Below are 19,359 nucleotides of genomic sequence, written 5' to 3'. Positions count from 1 at the left end.
TTAGGGCAGCCTAAGCAGGGGAGAGAGCAGGATAGGGCAGGGAGATGGCAGAGGGTCAGAAGAATAACCCAGAGGTTCTAAGTCCTAGAGGTGTGAGGCGCTGTGAGCTGAGGGCCCATCGGAGTGGAGGACCTGACACCAGGGTCAGGAATGTAGCTTGCCCTCCTCTCTGCCTTTCTCTTTCCCCATCTCTTCCCTTTGCTCTTCTCTCTTTTTGAACTTCAACCATTCCCTTCCTACCTCCCACTGCAGAAGAAGGATCTGTAGCTCTGCCTGTGGCACCCCAGGGAGAGGGTATTTGGCTTCTGTGGAGTGGAGACAACTTGCTGGCTAGCTCTGTGGCTATTAAACTTCTTCTGTAAAATGGGCCCAACAGTAACAGGCTACTGTAGAATTACACCACTCTATTTGGGATTGTATGTGAGACTGTAATCTGTAAAGAATTGGACACATATTGTGTTCAGTTTTGTATTCAGTGGGATTGGGTTCAATGTGTTGATATTGTTAGGATAAAATGTCAGTTTTAGGAACATTCATTTGGAGAGGCCTAGCAACAGTATTTGAGGTTGTGTATTTGTCTCATTTAAAAAAGGAGATATAAGGTGGGAGATGGTGTGTGTGTGTGTGTGTGTGTATGTGTAGAGAGAGAGAGAGAGAGAGAGGGAAATATTTGGCATTTGCTAGAAAACATAATCATAGAGTATTAGGAACAGGCCTAAAAGAAATATATAACCCATACTCTTCACTTTGTAGATGAGGACACTATGTCCAGATAGAAAGTTAGTTTTCAAAGGTCAGTAGCTGGTCACTAGGCATGGTCTCCAGATCTTCCTGTCCAAGTACAAGGCCTCCCCTGTCAGGCCATGTTCAAGTCATCTTATACAAAGAGCCCTGCGCCAGAAGCAGTGGGGGAGGCAGAGGGGAGAGAAGATGTGATCTCTAGTGTCGGTCTCACAGAGCAATCAGGAGGCCCGTGACCCAGCCAGAGAACAGCTCCAAACTTCACTGGCTGGGGCGTGAGATCCAGGGATACAGCCCAGGGGCCTGGGAGAATTTAGGAACAGTAACAGCCATCCAGGGTGGAATGGTTGGGGAAGACTTGAGGGAACAGCTGAGGGAGTCAACATGGATAGTTGCATTGAGGTAACATTTCCTTCAGTTATACTTTTTGCCCCAACTCTTGTCTAGAAGTCATTGGTAAGGCTTTAACAGCATCTTTGTTCTCCCTGAAAAGCCCATTAAATTACAAATTGGTGGCTCCTAAAACCTCTGCAATGGGTTAAATGTCTGTGAGAGACAGAGAAGCCTGCCAGTGAATACCTACTTCTTAAGCAGCCCAAGGCCAGTCACTAAATGACTGAAGAGCTGATTTGTCCTTCTGCTGTTTTAACCTATTGTGCTTTTAAAGCATCATTCTCACAAAGCATTTCAAAAGTTTCTCTATCTAGTTTCTCTTGAGGAGAAACACTATTTACTTGCCCTTACAATGAATTATCCTTAAAGTTACTCATTTAGTTTTCTATTTCATCTGGAACCGTGGTTGGGAGCCCTTTGGAAAGCTGGAACTTGTCTTACTCATCCCTACACCCCCCATAGCACCTCCTGAGTTCCTGTCTAGGGCTGGCTCTGAGGGGACTTCTGTTGGATTGAACGGATGATCAAAGCTGGTGACATGTTCAAATTACTACCGACCCTCTTGACCTCTGAGCCTTGAGCAACTAGGCTCATCTGCCGTGAAACTATGGTTGTGCTAATACTTGTGTGAATTTTCACAGTAAGCAGTGTCACCTAATGGTGGGTGTCTCGTAGAAGGGGTCTGAGTCTTACTTAGCTTGAGATCATTATGCTCAGCCTAGTGCTTGGTACATAGTAAGTGCAAAATGTTTTCTGGATTAGACAGAAATAAAACACAATTATTAGGCTACTTCTGTCCCCAAACTCAAACTACATATCATTACATGCAATAGAGATTTTAAAAAATCATTTTCTCCATTGGAAACTGTCCTATATTAGCTTTTTTTCCTCAAGGCAAGCATTTCTGATCTGATTTCTGTAGTTCACAAAAGAAGTGAATACTTCCCTGTTTTGAAAGTCCATGTCTCTTGCCTAGACTGCTTTTTTCTTTTTAATTTTTAAAGCACAGACTGATATCTGTGCAAGACAATGTATCTGGGGTGACAAGATTTCCCCCCACTTCTGGTTTTCTCATTTAAAGATTTAGTTCATTCCTGCCTTGTTCCTGTCCTGAAAAGACTTTTTTTTTTCAACCCAGAGTTTATCACGGAAATTCACATTAGAGAAAATTTCTGTGTCTTTCTGGGATTTTCATCTTTAGATTATTAGGGTAAGCCCCTCTCCCCATTCTTTGGCTGATAACCTTATTTAAAAACATGATCTTGGGTTGCATATTCATTCATGTGACTATTAACTGATCCAGATGTACTTTACTGGAATGTAAATACTGTAGCTGGAAGGCAAGATCAAAACCGTTCCCTTTACAGAGCTAATCTTTCTATTGCCAAGGGGAAACAGCAGTTTAACATGTAAGGCGATTTCACACATTTTACATTTAAGTAGAATCTTGTGTCTTTTGGTATGGTAGAGATTGTTTACAAGCAACAGGTAAAGGCCAAAGGTCCACAGAATTGCCTGATGTTCCTATTTGAATGTCAGTCCCACCAAAGATGTTTGGAGAAACAACTCTCTACCACAGTATCAACTAGTACCACCTGCTAGTATTTCACCTACCTTAACTTGTCACCAGAGGCTGAATGAGAAAACAGCATTTCTGCTTGTGTGTGTGATGTGGCGCAGGGAGTCTTGCAAAACAGCAAGAGAGAAGCTTAAGTTTAACAAAGGAACTGTAGCAGACATTTTAAAATGAAACAAACTCTAGATTTCTTCTAGAAAGAAATCAGCAGATCCTTCCAAAAAGAAAAAAGCAAATCTGTTTTGAACTCATAAGAATGTTTGGACTTTCTCTGGGTACTTACTGTCCCTGGGTCACATTTAGATGGAATCTTTGGAAAGTTCAACTCCCTCTAATAGATACCAACTTGAGAGACAAATAGCACACAAAACAGCCTAGGGACTTTCAAGATTCAGATGGCTGCAGGCTGACCTCTTATCCAGACTTCCATTTGCCTACCCCCTCCAGTTCAGGCCAGTCTTTTAGGCCAGGTCTCAAATAGGCTGTTTCCAAAGAATGGGTATTACCCTTGGGTTAAATAAATATTTTGTGTTATTTCTTTCACCTGGCCAATCAATTACTGGGTCAGAGTGACCTAGAACCTACTGGTTAGGGTGACACTCTTCTGTCTCTACCCCTGAAGAAAAAAATAATCTATTATCTCAACAACAACACGCACATAATCTTATAGCATTTTGAAGCTTTGGCAAGACACTTAACTTATTTAAGCAAATTAACCAAATAAAGTAAAAGCTCACATCTGTTTTGAGATCAGCTCTGGTAGGGCTAGTATTATTGGATGTTGTAAAAAAGGAATTCCAGTTACAGTAACTACATTTATAAAAGCACAACTAGGGTAGATGAAATTGGAGTAGTTCACTAGGTTAGATCAATATTCAGTCCTGGGTACATTCATCTGGGAAGCTTTTGAAAAATACTGATGCCTGGGCCACACATCAGACCAATTAAATTAAATCAGGATCTCTGGGGGTGTGGCCTGAGCATCTGTATTTTCCAAAGCTCCCCCAGCCAGAAGCGTGTAATGTGCAGCCAGTGTTGAGAACCAAGAGTTAGACGAAGGGAGTTAGAGAATCAGGAAAGTAGTGATTAATATTATGCCATGTCTGATAACAAGCTGAAGAGTCTGAGCTTTGAGGATAAATCTTCAGATGTCGGCTTGGTAGAACTTTAGAGATAATGTCTCATGTTGTGGGGATGTCAAGGCTCAAGGCTCATTGAGGTCGGATGGCAAGATAATACAGGCAGCACGAGCTCTAGAAACCAATGCCTCTTCCACTAAAAGTTATACTGACAATTAAGAGAAAAAATCAGATACGCCTCTATATTCCTAACCATTTATTTATGTAGAAATACTGAAACACCGAAGTGGTTCACGGTGGTAAAAGCAGCACAGCTCTGCAGCTCTCAGACCTGAGCGTCACCAACATAAAGGCTGCTCACTTATTAGCTACTGCTTGTTCTCTCTGAGTCTGTCTTCTCGTCTGTAAAATAGGAATGAGAAGAATAACTACTTCCCAATAGTATCACAAAACGAGATGACAAGTCAAACATGTAGTATGTGCCATAGCATTTGCTCAGCAATTTAGGTGGTGATTGTGATTATTAACTGAATTTTACAAAACTTGGGGCTTTATGTAGGAAATAGCTGCAGAGGGGATTAAAAGATGTTTTGGAGTTTCTTCACATGAAATATCTTAATCTTGCAAAGGTTGTTTTTGGTTGCCAGTGATTGAAAACATAAATAAACCCCACCTGAAGCACTCTTTAGAAAGGAATGAGTGGATTTCCAATCTGTGTTCTCTTGTTTACAATGGATAATACGCAATCCAAGGAAAACACAGGTGGTGAAACTGTTCAGACCCTCTATTTTTACCATATGTAGAGGGCTTTAAGCATACAAGTGCAAATATTTTAAGTAATAGAAAATGAAGATTAATTTCTCAAGGTTAACCGGCTTCAAGTTTCCTATGGCAAATTTAGGGTTTTCTCTTACGGCCACTTATTGAAAAAGAACTCCAGATCCAATATAGGCGGAATTCCAAAACAACTGGGGGAAAAAGCTCACAATAAGCACTTTTAAAGAAGCATTTATTTTCTCTTAAGGTCTTTTTATTTTGTTTTGCTTTGCATCCCTTTGTGTTGCAAAAATAATCTTTGTTGGGAAGGGAAAGCATGATTGTTAAATGAAGCTGGGAACGGAGACTCGGCAGGTCCCCGGGGAGGGTGATGCACCCCCGCGTCCGCCGGCCCTTGCAACCTCCCACCCCTCCCGTCGGGCTTGTGCGGACGTGTCTCGGGCGTGACCTCTGAGCAGCTGCGCCACCGGCTCAGCCTCGCGGCGGGAGAAACCTGAGCTCCCGACAAAACAGCTCCGTCTTTGGCAAGTCCTCTGGTATTTAAGGCGCTGCCGGTGGGGAGAGATGCCGCGTGCCTGAGAGGCCCTGGGAACTCACAAGCTTCCCTTTCCCTGGTTTTATATTTCTGAAGGGTCTGAACATCTGCGGTGCAACCTCCAGTTGATGGCAGCGGGTGGGGGCTGGCGCGAGGCTGCAGGAACGCGGCTCATTCTCCTCCCTGGGGTAGGTCCCGGGCCTTGAGTTTTCTTTTTTCTTTCTATTCTTTTCCCATTTTACGCAGATACGTGTTCAACAAGGGCTGAGAATATTTAAACCCTTTCCAGATGAAATATCCATTCTGTTACCATTCTCCCTCCTCCAAGCCAATACAAGTTCTCACCATACTGAGCTGCCTCTACTTGCCTGCAGTGCTGGGGTGCGAAGGTGAAGTTGGCAAAAAAAATAATGGATTCTTTCAGGGGAACACGTTTCAAGGCCACATAATAGTAGTTACATTTATTCAGCCCTTAATCTGTGCTAAGCACTTTCATGCAATAAGTCGTTTAATTCTTAACAATCGTATGAATCCTAGGAAGTAGGAATTCTTATTATCCCCACTCTTCAGGTAACAAAACAGTCACAGAGAGGTGCAGCAACTTGCTCAGGGTCACACAGCTAGTAAGTGGGAGGGCTGAGGTTTAAATTTCCACAGCCTTGCTCTAGAGCTAGTGCTGTAACTGCTGTGCTCACCAGGTAAAAGAAGAGGCTGTCTTCTAGAATTCCTCTGCTTGTGCATCAGACCTCAAAAAGGTGGAGGAACAAGCTCTGGAAAGTTTCGAAGTCAGTCATGGCAAGTCAGGACCTTCCCACGTGTTCTGATTTGGTCAGAAAGAGTTGGGAGTCATCGGGGTGGCATATCCAGCTCTCACCAGGAACGGTGTAAGTATGTCTGTCCTGGACATGTTTGTTAAGGCTCATCTTGTCATTCTCAGTGGGGTTCCCTGGCAATTTCACCTATTGGAAAGGGAAAGGGTAAGGCAGTGACGGGAGGTGGAGATTGTAGTCAGTCTGCTACCAAGTGTTGGTCTGAAAAGAGGAGAGGTTTGGGAGCCACATACCACCTGTCAGCCCAGCCAGGGCCTTACCTGAGAGTCAGGGGAAGGACCAGGTCTCACTTTCACTGCACCGGGAAGTATGCCAGGTCCTTGGAGGCCTCCTACTGAAGCCTGAGTCAGGCAGGCCAATTTCTTGGTGGGCAAGTTTGGCATGACTGCCACAGGAGTTACAATTGGGGTCCCCATTTGGGCATCTCCCTCCTGGTATGTAGGTATGAGGCATGGAATGAGTTATTAGAGGATGCTTTTGGGGAGAGGGTAGTGGAAAAGCCAAGGTTTTAGGATGGTTTGGAGACTCACTTCTCTGGAGTGTGGAAGAGCTAGATGCAATGCCTCCCCCACTCTGTAGCCAATTCATTTCCGGCTAGCCTAACTATCTCTCTAGGCTAATTCATGCTTGTGGATTTCTACCTTTGTGCTAATAGCCCCTCTGGTGCTATTTCTGCCAGCAACAGTATCCACCACATTTGCCTTTGGTTGGGCAGGAAGGCCTTTCCCCTGCAATCCCCTCTCCTGGCGCCTACTCATACAGTGAGTGGGCTGGCACACAGCAGTGTACAGAACGTACACCCCCACTGTTCCCAGGGCAGGGATAAGGGTACAGAGCAATCCTGGGGCTGTACCTGAGGCATCTGTACTATATCTGGGTGTTCCCAGGCCAACCTACAGAGTGGTCTTCCTTCAGATGGCTAAACTAGTGTGGTGGGACATGTGTAGCTTTGTGGGTTCCTAGATGGCTTTGCCACTGACTTGCTGCATGACCTTGAGCAAGTCACTTTTCTGTGCTTCAGTTTTGTTATCAGCAAAATAATGATAATACTCATAACCAGTTCAGAAGGTTTTTGCAAGAATTAAAATCTGTCAATAAATCTAACATGCCTGGCACATGCTAAGTGTTTAATAAATATTAACTTCTGCTTTTACTACAACTATTATTATTTTATAATTCTAGGCAGCTTACTTTACCTCTCTGAGTCTTATTGTCCTCATATATAAGATTAGTGTAATTGTGTTTTATAGGATGTTGTGAGAATTAAATAGTGTTAATTACTATTGTAAAGCTTGCAGTAAATGACTATTCTTTATGTGTTGCTTTAGCTTAGTTTACTTCCCAGGGGACTTTATCTTCAAATATGAAGAGGCTTCTTGTAAGAGCTCCAAAATACTGACCATAGCCAGGGAGGGCACTTGGACACTTGGCTTAACCTCAGCCACATCCCCTTTCCCAGCTGTAAAATGGTATAATAATAACCACCCTAGGAATCTCAAGGATATTATGAGGGAAAAATATACAACAATATACAAAGCACTTTGAGTTCCTCTGAAGAAAGACGCACATAAATGGAAGGTGGTATTATAAGGTAGAGTAATCATTGGTTTCTCTCCCTCCTTTTTATTTAATTAGGAAAAAACTAGTAATTAGGAAGCATGGTCTTGTTAAAGCTGTGGCCTGGGAAATTGTTCTCTTGGCACCTAATCAGAGCTTGTGACATGGCAAGTTTCTGCAGAATGTGGGCAGCAGGGGACCTTTCCCCAGGCTCCTGGGATGGGGCTGCAACCTGTGAGGAATGTGCTGTCTGAGGGCCAAGGCCTGAGGTGGCTAGCACAGAGCTGGCCAGGGAGTCTCCTTGGTCTCTTGCTCCTGAGGAAGTCTCCCTGCAGGTCAGCAATGAGACTCCACCCAGCTCAGTAGCTTTACTGCCTGGGGGCCTGAACTCATCTTTATCTGCAGGTTTCAGCTTGCTGCAGACTGGATCCAAATTTTTCCCCCTTAGCCCCACTGAGGTACTGCAGGACTCCAAAATCACATCCCATCTGGCCTTTTTCTCTAATTCGGTATCGGGAGGAAGAAATCTGCCTGTGTTTCTTAAAGCGAACCGCAGCAGGGTAGGTGCTTGGGTCCTGCGTTTGCCCCCACTGTGCTTCTGTTCAGGATGCAGCCTCATGCTGGAGACTCCCTCCTCTGAAAGTCCCAGGCTGCCGGCTCTCCTGGGTGCTGCTGAAAGGCTGTCCTGCTGGGAGGCCTTCTCCAGTCTTCCCAGTTACCATTCCCCTCTTCCTTTTCTAGATTCTATTTAGCATGGTGGGGTTTTGTGCTAGTCATTGACTTTCCTCGCTTTGGAATGTGAGCTGTAAGAGAAGGAAAGTAGGTTAGAGAAGGGAAGTGTGCCCAGGCACATGTCACAGCCAGAATTATCGGCAGAACTGATGGTGTTCATTTCCCTTGCGGCATGGGCAGAGCTAGTGGGAGGCTCTTCGAAAAGCCCTGAGATGGGCAGCTCTTTTAAAAATTATGAATTATTTTAAATATACAGAAAATATTGTAATAGACACCTGGGTATCAACCACTGCAAATTACCACATGTTAATATTTTACCATGTTTGCCTTAAATATCTTCTTATATATTTTAAAAAACAAATGAAACTTTCAGATACAGCTAAGGCTCTCCCTCTCCACTGGGGTCACCACTTTCCACTCCCTCCTTGAGGTCATTTCATAAGGGGCCTTTTACTTGCATCCATGGGTAGGATTTAAGAGCTTGGGAAACTGCTGAATTGTATGTGAAATATATATGCACATCTTTCTTGCATATACCACAGCTACTCAGGAAATCCTCTTGACTCAACCTTCTTTCAGTCTCCACTTCTACCACGGGTCCAAGCCACCATTATCTCACACTTGGACCATTTGCTGCCTATGACAGCTATCTACAATTTAGTCTTAGTTAGATCATGTTACCCCTTTGCTCAAACCCCACTAATGGCTCCTGATTTAACTCAGAATCAAAGTCAAAGTCCTTGAGGCCTATAAAGTCCTGTGTGATATGGACCCCTCCCCATCCCCTGCCCCTCTGACCCCATCTCCCACTGAGACCGCCTCCCTCTCGCTCTCTCCAGACACACTGTTCTCACTTCTCCCCAGACCAGCGTGGCCCTTGCCCTCAGGCTCTTCCCTCTGGCTGATATGCTCTTTCTCTAGATACACACAAGTTGAAACCTCTTAAATTCTTAAACTCTTTTAATGTTTCTCTTCTTAATGAGGTCAGGCTGGCATACCCTATTTAAAAATTCAGTCACATCACCACCGATCTGTCTCTTATGCTGCTCAAATTTTTCTTTTTCCATAGCACTTATTTTCTAACAAATTGTGTATTTACTTATTGTATTTATTTATTGCCCATCTCTTCCTGCTAGAATGTCAGCTCCATGAGAGTAGGAATTAAAAAAAATTTTTGTCCACTGATGTTTCCTTCGTCCCTGCAATAGTGCCTGGCACATAAATGCTCCATGAATATTTGCCACCATTATCTCACACTGAATGATTAAGTAAATGGATAAATGAATATGAACATTTCTTGCTGGAGAGGGTCCAGAATTTTCATCAGTTTTTCAAAGGTGTCTGTGACACAAAAGAAGATAGGAACCACGAAAGAAGTAAATCATCAAAAACTTTGCAGGAAATTTTTTCTTTGCCAGGGAGCCTGCCTAATGAAGCAGGAGGTCATGAGGGGTTTTTCTCCTTCTCCCGCTTGGTCTCCCTGGACAGCTACTGGTGGCAGCTACTGGGACCTCCCTCCTTAGGACTGGCAGAGTCTCCCTGGATCCAGACCTGGCCTGGCGGAGGTAGGGAGCTAGCAAGGCACCGAGGAGAGGATGGCAGGAGCTCTGGCAGTCGGCTGGTTCTGGAGAAGCTGTAATTTTCTTTACTCCTTTTTTGTCTGGGGGCAGAGGCCAGCTGTGGTCATAGCCTCCTAAGCTTCCTTGGGGGAATTAGGCAACATGGCCAGACCAACGGAGCTACTACTTCCCTTATAGGCTCCAAGCTGGGAAGAAGCAACACCAGGAAATCTGCTAGGAGCCCCAGTGATGGGAGAGCAGACATTGCCCTGTGACACAAAGAGAGACAATAGGTGAGTTGGGGGAACCTGGAAAGCAAAAAGATACCAAAGGCCATCTGGAGGTGATAGTGGGAGTGAATTGGAGATGAGTTAGCCAGCTCTCAGGGCAGTTAAAAGACAAGTGGGTAATTGTGGGTGCAGTTGGTGGGGGACACACAGAAAATGAGGAACAAGTGGTTAATTGGGCCCACAAGTCCAAGACCCCATCTGTAATTAGCTAATTGCAGGGCTTTGATGTTTGCTTTGGTAACAACTTGTATAGTTAACTACAGGGAGGAAAACTGCACCCCCAGCCTGGGAGGTGACCCTGTGTCTATGCCCCCTGAACCATTTTGTCACAAACACTTGGAGGCAGCACTCATATGAATATGCCCCCAGCACTGTGGGGCAGGGAGCTTGCCCCTTTTCACAGGCTGACAGCATCTTGTGATGCTTTCTGTGTTTCCCTTTACCTCTTGCTTAAGTTTTTGCCAACTCAGGGCTGAAGCTGAGGCCTGGTGTGTGCTCCCACTCTTCACTCACTAATTCTTCTGTTCCCTTAAGCCACAGCCCCCGGGGCAGAGCCCCTCTGGCCGGAGATATGACTAGGAATAGCCATGGGAATTCCCATGTCATAGTAGGGGAAGAGGAGGGACAAGAGAGTTCAGTTGCAGTATTTGTAGATAAAGTGAAGGTTCCTGTGGCCAGGATTCTCACCTGGCCCTGGTTGGCTAGCTCACTGCACAAATGTGGGCAATATGTTGTTACTGACTCTATATAAAGAGCTTGGCCCAGCGCTCTGGGTGAGAAGGTGGCATGGTTGCACAGCTGCACAGCTGCAGGAGAGCAGAGACTGGAGTGGTGGCAGCATGGAGGACAGAGACTAAGACGGCTGCAGAGGCAGAGAGGCCCAGAGACAGAGACCGCCTTGCTGCATGCAGACTTGCTCTGAGTGGACAGGATTCTACTGACTGACCTGCCACCGTGGGAATGAAGTTGGGCATAAACCCTTTTACCCCAGGAATGTTCCATTGTCATTTTTCGGTGTCACTGAATCCATACGGAACTTGTCTGTGGCTGAAGCACATTGACAAGACAGCATTGAAATTTTGGCCTGTGGTGGTCTTTGTCAGAGACTGGCCTTCACAGATTTGAGTCTGTGTTTACCTCTGTAAGCTTCTGAGAGGTTCTAACTAAAGTGCAGACCAAAGTATGGGGAAATTGCTTTGGGATTGTCCTAGGAAAACGTATGAACTGCCACAGACACAGAGAGACAAGGAAGTTCAGGTAATGGAAAGAGCACTATGTGAAAGTGTCAAGAGACCTGGGTTTGAATTTGAACCCTCTACTGACTTGTCATTGGATCTTGTCCAGTTACTTAAATATTTGCCCATCAGTTTTATCATTTACTGATGTGTTTATTGACTGATTTTTCTCTTGGTTATGGGTCAACATTTTCCTACTTCTTTATATATCTAGTAGTTTTTATAGATGGTCGACATTGTACATCTATATTGTTAAGTATTTGGCTTTTGCTGTCTTCTTTCAAAGAGTGTGAAACTTTGTTTTGTCAGACAGTTAATTTACTCATGAAATAGTTTGATCCCTTTCAGTTCTGTCTTTAAGCTTTACTATGGAGGATCCAGCATAACTACTCTAGGAATGGCCGCTTTACTCCAGTGTGATTCTCTGGGCCCTCGGTGACTGCCCCAGGGCATTACCAAGGACTTTCCACTTTGGATGGTTGGTGCACAACCATTTCTTCACCTTGTGAGAACTCTAAGCTGTTTAGCTTAATACTCTCTAGTCATTTCTTTTGCCCAGTCTTGTGGAGTTTGTTTATACACATTGGCCTAACACTCGGCGGACTCAAAAGGTGACTTATGGCACTCTTTTTTTGTGTAACTCCCCTCCTTTTTGGAATTGTTATCCTCAGCTCCTAGCCACTGAAGCTTCCCCAATCTCTGGTCTTTGTCTCCTCTACTTAGCAAAGCTGCCAGATTGTGCTTGTGACTTCCAGATGGTAATTGCCTCCCAGCATAAATCCAGTGTTATTTTAAGGTTCATTTCATTGATCCTTTTCCTCAGGGATCACAGTTTTGGACTGCCTATTTTCCAATGTCTTAAAGCAGTTGTAATTCTATGGTCACTAGAAGTTGAAGTCTTTTCAAGTTAATAAAACTTTAGTTTCCTGAGTGTAGGAACAGAGCATAATAATATTTCCTTTGAATTTAATCATGATAGATACATAACTAAAATATATAATAGATCTGAAAGCATGTACAATGATATATAAAACAGGAACTGTTAATAAGACTTAGTTCTACTTTATTTTCCTTTGACACCAATAGTATAAATGGATTTAGCATTTTCATGAAGTCATGTAATTTTATTGCTGCAAGGGATTTTCAGAGAAGATGAGTTGGTCCATATGCCTCATTTTACAGATGAACAGACCAGGCTTACTGAGGAGAAGTGATATTTCCCAAGACCTCATGGCCAGTTAGTAGAAGAATTAGACTGGCACTCAGATGTCCTGGCTTCTAGCCAATGGAGTATCCATTCATTCAGCTTACATTTATTGAATACATACTAAGTTCAGACCAATGAACTAACTAACCTCTATGTAATGTCCTTGTTCACAGAAATGTTTAAAAAACTTATTTTGGAACATTATAGTAGGTTCAATAAATCAGAATATAGTTTTGGGCTTCTCAGGAGTGGGTGGATCTGAATGGCATTAATTGGAGCAGCCTCCATTGTCCAATGCCAAAGTGCAAAATACTTCCAGCATTCAGCTCTTATAGAATATTCCATAATAGTCCTTCAGAAATATGAACATGTCAGGTAATTACTGTGGTTTTAATGGCTCTGTCAGTAATGGTTATAGGGAAACTAAGGATTTACTCTGCAGGCAGCCATTCCAGGACTCAGTACAAAAATGGATGATAACTTGAAGGAAAGTGATCAGTATGTTGTAAGTGAAGAGAGCACTGTTAGGAGGCCTGGGTTTTAGACCTAGTTTGTTACTTCTCTTCTCTTAGCTTAGATTTTCCTGACTATAAAATGAGTGCAATAGACTGGATGACCTACAATGTCTATTCCAGCTTGGAGCATCTTTACATCTGAGCTCTTTATTGAGCTATCTCTAGCAATATGCAGGCTTTGGTAACAGTGCCCTATGGAGCCTGACGTCAGCTGTAGATCTTCGATGTGGGAGCAGCACCAGGCACTGTTTCTCAGGCTCTTGATTCCTGCTTGATTTGCACATTGCTCAAATCAGCCAAATCCTTCCACATTGGCCTCCCCTCTTCTTCTCAGACCAGTGCCCTGGAGCAGGTGAAAAACCCTTCATGCATGTCTTTAGTCATGACCATGAAGCTGAGTATAGAATGTCCACCAGCTAAGCAAAGCTGGGAGCAGAGAACACTGTCAGGAGAGCAGAGATTTTAGCCATGCATTTTTTACGAGCTCCCTGCCTGTGCCGAGGCCACAACTCCTGCAGCAAAGGAGCTGCAGATACGATCTCAGATTCAAAGAAAGCCTGCAGGCTCTGACTTCCCTTCTTTGCTTCTAACCCAAGCTGGATGTTACCCCTGTACACAGCCTATCATTAAGGGTTTAGGTCTAAGTGACTTCCCCTCAAATCTGGGTGTGCTTGTGACTGCTTTGTCAGGTGATAAGGCAGAAGTGAGCCTTTGTGACTCCAAAGCTAGATCATAAAAAGCCATTTAACTTCTACCTTGTTCAGTGGAGACTTGGTTCTCTGATCAGCAGTCCCCGCCAAGCCAAGCCTTACAACCATGTCCACCCATGAGCCTGTTGTGTGAGTAAAGCCCCCTCTTGACCCTTCAGACCAGCCCATCTGCCAGCTGAATATCTCTGAGTAACCATAGTTGTTGCTACGTGGAACACAATTGCTCAACCACATCCAGCCTGAATTTCTATCCACAGAAATTTCAAGATATAATAAAAGGGTTGTTTTAATCCACTAAATTTTGGGATGGTTGAATATATACCAATAGATAACTAGAATACTAGACATCAATAGAAGAAACTTGGCCAATGTCTTTTGTTAAATTTTTGCTGATTTCCTGTGATTTACCCCATCCATTTGCTCCTGACCATAATTCCATTTTGCTTAAAACTTGGATCAAATTACCTCTTAACTGAGCCAAAACTTCACCTGGGTTCACAGATAGCTCCCTGAGTGGCAGCAAAGCTTTTAAGCTTCCAAAATCTGGTTTGGTTGTCAGTAAACTTCCACATCCAGCCATATACTCTGCTTATTCCGACACAGTGGCTGCATGCTACTGTAATCCACATGACTTGCTAAAAATTGCCAAAAAATGGAAGTGTGGCTGCAAAAGCCACTTTCTATGGATTGTATAAACAAATGTAGAGACATTATTTTCTCAGCATCTCCACATACAGAAAGGTTATCTTCGTATTGCTTGACTTGTACCTACTGTCACATATGGAGTATAGGATTTCCACATGGCTGTTTTTCTCCCCTTGTTACCATCATATCCGTCCATTCTTCACAGGGAGAACTCGACTGAGACCTTTTAAAACAAATAGAAGCTGATGAGAACAGAGTGAAACCAAGTCATAAGCCTGTTTTTCAGCCTTGATTTTGGGGAAAGTTGCAGTTTCCTAAATGGGAGAGACATGCTTATGCGTGCACTTCTTTCAGTATGCTGATATAACAGACATGGACTTGAAGTCAGAAGGATGTGGGTTCAGATGTAAGCTTTATCACATTCTTGATATGTGACCTTAGACAATTTATTTTATCTCAAGTCTTAGTTTTCTCATTATTCAGAAGGATATAGTTTTAACCAATTTCACAGGAAATACAAGGCTGCCTCAATTTGGGTTTGGTCAGAAGCTGACTCTGAGACAAGGCTGTGAGTGCACAGGGTCTATTTGGGAGGGGGAGGGAGCACAGGTAGAGGCGTGGGCAGTGCTGTAGGGAAGGGAAGACAACCAGTAAGGGATTGTTATCAAGCCAGTTACCACTGTGGGCACTGCAGCTTGGTCCCTGTACAGACTCTCTCGGAAAGGTGTAAGATACAAGCCTCAAGAATCATCCTCCCTGAGGGGCAAAGGAGCTGGAGTATTTAAAGACCAACTTCTTTCGTTTGTTGGCTGAAGGCTGTTCTCCAGAGGGGGTTAATTTCTCAGAGAGAATTTCTCAGATGAGCTGATTTCCTAGCTCATCTGGACTGCTTTGGTTCTGGAAAGAGCCCTCAGGCCCAGAGACACAGATACTGGTAGTTGGAAGTCCTTGGAACATGCTGAAAGGGTGAGTTTGGAGGGTCACAGGCAGGGCTCTGACAGCATCTGTTAGAGAGGGTCGGACCATATGTATGTAAAACGCTGGGACGCAGCAGGCACCCAACAAATGCTAGCTTATTTCTCTGCTTCCCTTTCTGGAATGCTTCATCTCACAGTGACCTCTGCCTTCTCTTGTCCTTATTGAATACCCACGTCATTTGGCACTTGGTACATTCTATTTTAACCACTGATAGTTTGTCCTCCAGATAAATAGTAACTGTATCAAGGGTCACCTCCTCCCATTTCTTATACTTTGTTTCACCTCCCATAGAACCCAGCTCAGCAAGAAATTATGGTAAATGCTCAATAGTAAATACTAGTCAGACAACATGGGCTGAACAACCTTGGTTTATTAGTTTAATGAGAAGGGGTTTCATATAGGTCTGGGGAGGTGACATGTCTTAGGGTGAGATGACATATATAAAGTATTGTACTAATGTGAGAGGCAATTAATTATTCAGTTGATTGTTCCTTTATTATTTGTGGTAGCCTAGATCATGAGGTTAAAGCCAGCAATAATGCTCTGAGGGTAAAATGACTCTCAAAACGAAGAAGAGAGAAGAATACATTCTGGGAAAACAGTCTTCCAGTCTCCCTTTTATGCTCCCCCAATTACTGGGAAACAAACTAATTCCCTGTTATCCTCTGCTTGGTTTGTGTGATATTTAGATGTTAACATTGACCATGCAGTGTGTAGGTTATGGGGGCAATGAATAATAGTGGATGTTATTTACTGCAGGCACCCTCTAATGATTTATATGTATTAATTCCCATAATAACTCTATAAAAGAAATTCTGTCATTTCCATCTTATAGATGAGGAAGTTAAGGTACAGAGGCAAGGCCACATACCTATTAAGTGACAGAGCTAAGATTTAAGCGGCTTGGCTGGTCTAGTGGCCATAACAATGAATGCGCATAACACTTTCTCTAAATTAACTGTAGAGCAACATAGAGTTTAGGTCCTGAATAATTTTTTCACTTCTAGCACCAGTATTCAGTAAAGCAAATTCTTGCATATGGTCATTTGGAAATCGATACTCATGAATTTAATATGATTGCTTTCTGTAAATTTTCTCCTACATTGATGATATATCCGTTGTGATCTGAAGTTCACCAAACTGTGTAGCTAGATGGAGATTGTTGTATTTGTTCTGAAGAGTCTGATTCTTGAGCAGAGGATGTAGGTGAGTGAGACAGAGACTGAATGGAGAGACAGGTGACATTGGTGTCTGCACAGCTGGAGACTCACTGAGGGGATGAGATGCACTGAGCTCACAGTAAGGTGACCAATTCTCAAAGCTTGCCGGGGACAGAGGGGTTTCCTGGGATGTGGGACTTTTAGTGCTAAAACAAGAATAGCCCTGGGGAAATTGAAATGATTGGTCAACCTAATTCAGATGCCAAAGTATTAAATAAAGATATTATTATTAACCAGAAAACAAGAAGGAAGAGCTCTAAAGATTTTCAAGATGCTGAGAAGAAAGCTTCTAGGTGATCTAAGAAGTCAAGTTCTGAGACTTACTAAGAAATTGCAGTGGAAGGAAATTGGAGCCAGAAGTCCCTGGAGTCCCATTTTTGAACTTTATACCTGTGATGGGAAATTATTCTAGCCTCTCTGATCCTCAGTTTGCTTGCCTGAGAAATGGAGATGATAACCCATCCTGTCTTACTCACAGAGGCTGTGGCTGTCATTAAGCAACATAATAAAAACTGGGAGGTTTATTCATTTGCAGACGCTCACCACATTCCTCCAGGTTGACTGGAAGCTACAGTGAACAATCATCATGAAATACTGTAAATCCAGGTCATCTTGATGAATAAGTGGGTGGTCAGTCCCATGGAGAAATACAGCATTTCCACATACAACTCCAACACCATGTAGAAAAAGTCAAAGGATGCTGTCAACTGGTGGGCCAGCCATGGTTCAGCTGGTATTTGAGAATGCATCAATCCCTCTGAGGTCTCTAAGATTCAAGGTTTGTCCCCAGAAACTCAGAAGAAATTGTATATTGTTTAAAATGAAATAACCAAGTCATCAAAACTCATGGCCCATGAATCTGTAATGACCTGCTTGTTTCTTTCTTCCACGTTCCTCTGATATTGCACCTGTGATCTGGATCGGCTCCCTGTACCCTGTACCCTGATGTCACTCCCAGCCTACTTCCCTCCCTTCAGGGGCACAGTGGCCCTATGCATTACTTTGTACCATGCAGCAGCTCTGCTTCCGTGTGCTGACCTCTGCTGTGGTCTCAAGTCTTGCCCCTGGGCCCAGCCCCTCCCATCTGCCTTTTTCAGAATCAGACCTGTGGATGTGGAGCCTTGGAAGCTGGGGTCACATGATTTGGGCTCCAACAGACTTGTGTGTACTCGAGTCTCTCTTTGGGGGTGCTCCAGGAATTACTGCTAAAGGACACAGAGAAGGCTTGCATGAGTCTTCTGCAGCACATTATGGGGCTTCCAGTTTGTGGCTCTCAAACTTCAGCATGCAGAAGAGCCACATAAAGTGCACGTTAAAATGCAGTTTCTGGGCTCTATCCCCCAGAGTTTCTGACTCAGTACATCGCAAGAATCTGAATTTTTAAATAAGTTGCTGGGTTGCTTCTGATACATGTGCTCTCTGAGTTATACTTCATGGAAGGGAATAGGGGCATGATATTAAATATTCAGGCTAAGCTAGAAATATGTATCTAGAACTTTCAGAGACTGAGAATGCAAAATAATTTAGTCTTTGGAGCTTTGCCCCAAGGTACTGTTGTGGGCTGAGGCAGTCATTGTTTAGAACTGGAATAAGTTTTGGGGTATTTTTCATTTTCTGGTTGTTTGGATATTGGTGCAATGGAAAACTGACCCTGGATCTTGAACACTGTTGTAAATATCTCTTATGTCCTGACATTCAGGAAAGTGAAATAGGGAGATTATTGTGTTCATTTTAAAATGGAGAACTCAGCCAAGTTCCTTGACTTAAAAAAAAACAAACATGGGGTTATCTATAGCTGTGAATTATTTTACTATTTCAAAGCACTTGGATATGCATTCCCTTACCTGACCCTCATAGGAAACTGTTGAAGAAATATTATTGCCTCTATTTCACAGCAGAGGGAATCTAGGCTCAGAGAAGTTATGGAACCTGCTCAAAGTCACAAAGTAAATAAGTGATGACACCAGACTCAAACTGGCTGCTCTGGCTCCTGGTATCACACTCTTTTCAAGATATTCAACTGCCTCCCTAGAGAAGCCAGCAGCACTGTGAAGACTGGAACCAAGACACCCTGAGTGTTGGGGAAGCAAATGGTTTTTCCAGGCCTGTGGACGCTCCTGCTCCCAAGATTTAAGATCCACCCATCACATCACCTCCCAAGTAGGCGAAAATGAAATGAAAAGGGGGCAACTCCCACTGGTTCCTTTAGAACTTCTTGGATAAAACAAGAACACATGACAACTTAATTTAAGAGAAATGGAGGGGGAAAAGGAGGAAAGGTGACAAATGGACGTGAATGGGATGCGAATGTCCAAGACCTGATGGCTGCATGCCTGCCTCCTGTCACAGCTTCCTGTGTCTGGCACCTCTGTCTCACCCCCTTCAGGGCACCCAGGGAGGTGAGCTGGTGAGCGTGACAGTCATCGGAATTTATGGGACCCGTGCAGTCCTTACCAGCCTCATGCAGGAAGGGGAACACGATCCGTTTCCTCCTGGGTAAACATTTTCCCAGGAAGCATTTATCAATGTCAGCAAGGCAGGGGGAGGGGCTGGGGTCAGCCAGACAGGATCTGCTCCTCTCCTGCTCTTGCTGGTGTAGGCTGGAGGTTTTCTCCAGCAACTTCACGTCCTCTCTGTCTCACGTCCCATCTTCTCTCATTCAGCAGATCCAAGGGAAAGGAGGACAGGTCGTAAACTCCCTTTTTGATAAACTGTCGGGTTTATTAAAGCTGGTTTCTGTCAAACTGGGCACCTGTAATGTAGTTATTGCCAAGGTCCTT

At 43.8% G+C, this 19,359-nt stretch overlaps 2 long non-coding RNA genes across 2 annotated transcripts in view; both read left to right on the top strand.

Moving 5' to 3' along the window:
- The window catches only part of LOC118907089 (uncharacterized), a 59,159-nt gene that overhangs the window by 5,236 nt on the left and 34,564 nt on the right, over positions 1-19,359 (top strand). The gene's annotated exons all lie outside the window — the stretch shown is intronic.
- On the top strand, positions 5,875-17,882 carry LOC118907029 (uncharacterized). Its single transcript, XR_008997305.1, has 3 exons — positions 5,875-5,985; positions 9,978-10,072; positions 16,817-17,882. It is a non-coding gene; the product is annotated as an uncharacterized LOC118907029 (long non-coding RNA).

The sequence above is a fragment of the Manis pentadactyla genome, chromosome 1 (genome assembly GCF_030020395.1).
Source record: "Manis pentadactyla isolate mManPen7 chromosome 1, mManPen7.hap1, whole genome shotgun sequence".
Taxonomy (NCBI): Eukaryota; Metazoa; Chordata; class Mammalia; order Pholidota; family Manidae; genus Manis; species Manis pentadactyla.
Note: the sequence above shows the minus strand (reverse complement) of the source record. Positions and strands in the feature narration are given on the sequence as shown.